Source organism: Arvicanthis niloticus, chromosome 18 (assembly GCF_011762505.2).
Source record: "Arvicanthis niloticus isolate mArvNil1 chromosome 18, mArvNil1.pat.X, whole genome shotgun sequence".
In the NCBI taxonomy this organism is placed as follows: domain Eukaryota; kingdom Metazoa; phylum Chordata; class Mammalia; order Rodentia; family Muridae; genus Arvicanthis; species Arvicanthis niloticus.
This window is the reverse complement of record NC_047675.1, coordinates 11,749,278-11,753,453: the sequence shown is the minus strand read 5'-3', so window position 1 is coordinate 11,753,453 and position 4,176 is coordinate 11,749,278.

Here is a 4,176-nt window from a genome sequence, read left to right as displayed (position 1 = left end):
CTTCTTTTTAACTGTGAGACTGAGTTGCATTACCACACAAACACGCAGCGCCAGGGCTACCTACCACCTGCTTCATTAACCAAAAAAATTTCCATCTTGGTTTTTGGGCACAGAGTGGAACAGAGGAGCTGCTGGTTTCTTCCAGTGGCATTATGGTGACACAAAGAGCCACCTCTTGCTGGCAGCTTTACTGCTTTACCATTTGCATGTCAATCTCTGCAAGTCAGGAGGCTTATAATGCCCAAACCTACAGACTAGGTTTTAGGAAAGTGCGCCCAGATTGCACTGCCTTGACATCGCAGGCAATGGCCACCAGGGGGCGTGTGGCTCCAGACAACGTCATTCGGAGCTCAGGAGGTCGCGCCAGGTACGGAGGGCAGCTGGGGACGCCTGTGTCCCAAGTGACCTGCCCATTGCACTTTTGGGTTTGGATGACGCTCCCATTCCTTGGATGGATTTATCCAGGGAATGGCTAGGGTTTTCTTCTCGTTCTCGGGTCCTTTGTGTCCTTTAGCTGCGTCTGACTGCGTCATTGTCGAGGACAGTTCTGGAGGCCCTGTGTGTGTGTTACTTCTGTGGGGCGCTGCAGTGCGCGCGAGCTCGGGCGGGCACCAAGGGAGCTGGCCATGACCATGAGTATGGCCATAGTCCACAGTTCGGGCCTCTGCTTAAGGGAACCAATCGGAGGCGACCCGCCTCTCAGGCCCTTCTGGCATGCTCACGTACGTGTGTGTGTGTGTCTGTCTGTGTGTCTGTGTGTCTGTGTGTCTGTGTGTGTCTGTGTCTGTGTCTGTGTGTCTGTGTGTCTGTGCGCGCGCGCGCGCCACGCAAAGCCCTGGCATCTTGTCGGCCAGTGCATCCCAGCATATGCAGAGTACATTCTTGGAACATACTCCCTCACGGAACTGGGGTGCCACACAGGTTTGCCAGTCAGTGCCACCCCGTTAGGCCTAGTGTCTTCTTCATATCACACCTCAGACCAAAATTCTTTTCTACAGTTCATACTCATACATCCCAGGCCTGGGTTATCCCTCCAGTTCAAGCCTCCACCAAATGTCACCTGCTCAGGATCTTCAGGTTGCAGGACACTTCTAACCACAGAAATATATTTACACCTTCCTAGAAGCAGGTGGAGCAGGGTTGAGGATAGGCACAAGTTAGGAACCCAGGGTATGGTATAGTGGTGCAGCTGGTATCCCCAAACCCCAGACACTGAAGGTGAGTTGATTCAAGATCAGCCTGGTCTACACAGAGACCCTGTCTCACAGTAAGAGACATGGAAAAGCCGCAGTACATGTGGGAAGCAGAATGAAGAGACATCAGACCTTAAAGAATGAATCTGGGGAGTTTTTATTTAATTGGAAAACACAACATTTAATACAAGGATCAAGCCCTGTCCCTGCACCCAAGCTTCCATTTGCCCCTGCCCAGAGTGGGGATTGGACACCAGATGGTCTGGGAAGTGTGACTCAGCCCCATGCCAACTGGTCAGCCTCGGTCTCATTTGTGGGTAGTAGGCAACTTTTTAACTTCCAAGCCTGGAGAATACTCCAACAGGCTCAGCATGGGCTGGGGACTGGGGGTGGATCCGATCGTATCCTTAGGGCCTGTGTGGACCTTGCTCCCTGCCTCACTGTCACTAGCAGAAAGCTGCAGGCCGCACGGGAGTGCTCGACACACTGGATCAGGTCAGTGCCTTGTTGCGGAAGCTGGGAGTTGGCATTTAACCGTCAAAAGGCCTAAAACAGCTTCCTCTTGGGTAACTGACTTCAAAGATGGTATGTGTAAGGGGGTGGTGCCTAAGCCCCACCAGACTTAGGAGAAGAAGGGCCTTCAGGCCCTGAGGGGACACAACTGGCTTTTTAACGATTTTCCCCACTCATCCATCTGTCCTTTTGGGGAACCACAGAAATCTCAAAGTGTGGCCATATGGGGTGGACCCCCAGATGCAGGCTTAGAGGAAGAGCCTCCAGCAGATAACTGGGCCTAGGTGGGACTAATTAATTACCCCACTGTTTCCAGGTCTCGTTCATAGCAGGGTTGCCAGCTCCTAGGGGGCTGGACTCCTGTTCCTGCTGAACTGAGCCAGTGCACTGGAATCAACTGTTTCAGCTCAGTAGGCACAGGAGGCGGAGCCCAGGGAGAGGCAGAGCCCTCCCAGTCAGGAGGCAGAGCAGGGTGGGCAGCAAGGGGTCCAGGGGGCGGAACTTAGCCACTGTGAACACGACTTTGCTGTGGACCTTGCTCACAAGCAGCTAAGCCCTGCTCCTCAGGCCGGAGGTCAAGATGCTTCTGTTACCCAGTACCTAAGATAAAAACATCCTTGACAACAGGAGCCCCCAAGGCAGAGCACAGGGTCAGTTGGAAATCCCTGGCAATGTGATTTGTGACTGGCATCAAATCCCATCCCCAGGAACCCCAGCCGGCCGAGGCACAGTGAGGGGACAGCAGATGGGACCGGAATGTAGCACCTACAGGAGAAAAAGAGGAGAGAGAATGAGATTGGAACATTCCTGCTTGCCTGACTATCTTCATTTATTTCAGGCAGGGACTCACATAGCTGCAGCAGTTTCTGAACGCATCAGTTCTTCCTTCCTCTACCTCTGGAGTCTAGGATTATAGGTACACCTCACCACACCCAGTTTAAGCGGTGCTGGGGACAGAACCTAAACTCGGCTTACTGAACCACACCCCAGCCCTCCTCTGCTTCCAAAACGGAAGAAGCCTCCCCCAAAAGAGGTGCATCATCAGTAGGGAGGGTGGAGTGAGCCAGTTGGATGCTGGACACACAGGAGTGCTCCAGCCCCAGCCCTTCAAAGTTGGAGGTGCCAGAAAGCCCTAATAGGCCAAAGAGGCTGCAGCTCCTTCTCGGCTGCTTTCCACTGCTTCTGTCCCCACCCACAGTCCTGAGCCCAAAGCAGGCCAAATGGGGCCATGGAGAGAGGAAGCTGAGGGAGGTGGGCGGTTGGAGGGAGGAAGTGACCTCACCCCAGCTGGCGCCACTTCCTAGAAGCCTGAAGGGCAGAAGGAAACTCCAGGGCCTCCCACCTCAGCCCTCTCCTCCACAGCCAGCTCACCACGACATACCCCACCCCCACCCCACACAACCCAGGGCCCAAGCAAGAAGCAGCCTGATCCACGCCAACAACAATACCTCAGTAAAGTTTCAGTCCCTGCTCCTCAGGTTTCCCAAAGGACTTCCAAACCTCAGTTTCCCCATCTGTAAACAGGCTACAACAGATGCAGTTGATGGCTCAAGTTTATCTCAACATTAAGGAGACTGAGGCAGGAAGGTTGCCAAGAATCAAATCAAAGGCCTGTGTAAGCGACATAATGAGTTTTAGGCCTAACTGGGCTACAGTTTGAGACCCCAGTCTCAAAGAAAAAGAAGAAATGAAAAACAACCACAAAAAAAACAAACCTAAGACGTTCTACTAGGAAAGCCAGTGAAAATTTACTGAGAAGTTATTTGGCACTCAGTACCAGCGTAAGCCACAAAATTTAGGGCCTACCCAATGTAGAATAGCTTCCTGCATGCCAATAAAAGTTTTCAGGGGCCACCAAGATGATCCAGCAAGTAAACATACTTGCCATGGAGCCCAATGCCCTAAGCTCAAACTCCAAGAACCACAAAGTAGAAAAGCATACCAACCCTTCTTTGCCAGTCATCCTCTGATCTCTGCACTTGTGAACACACACACACACACACACACACACACACACACACAATTTTTAAAAACTGTTTTAAAGAATTTCAGTGTTGGAGAGCTGGCTCAGCAGTTAAGAGCCACTGCTGCTCTTGCAGAGGACGAAGGTTTCTTTCCCAGAACCTACAGGACAAGCACAACGTTCTGTATCTCCTTTTCCAAGAGCTTTGGTGCCCCCTGCTGGCCTCTGTGGGTACCAGGCACACGTATAGTGCATATATATACATGTAAGCAAACATTCACAAACATACAATAAAAATAAGCAAGAGTCAGGAGTGCTGGTGCACACTGCTAGCACTTGAAAGGCAAAGCACGTACCTCTGTGAGTTCAAGGCCAGCTTAGCCTATAAGGGGTTTCAGATAAAGTGTGTACTGCTCTTGCAGCTGACCTGAGTTTGGTTCTTGGCATCTATCACAAGTGCCTGTAAACTCCAGCTTCCTGGAATTTCACTCCCTCTCTGGTCTCTGA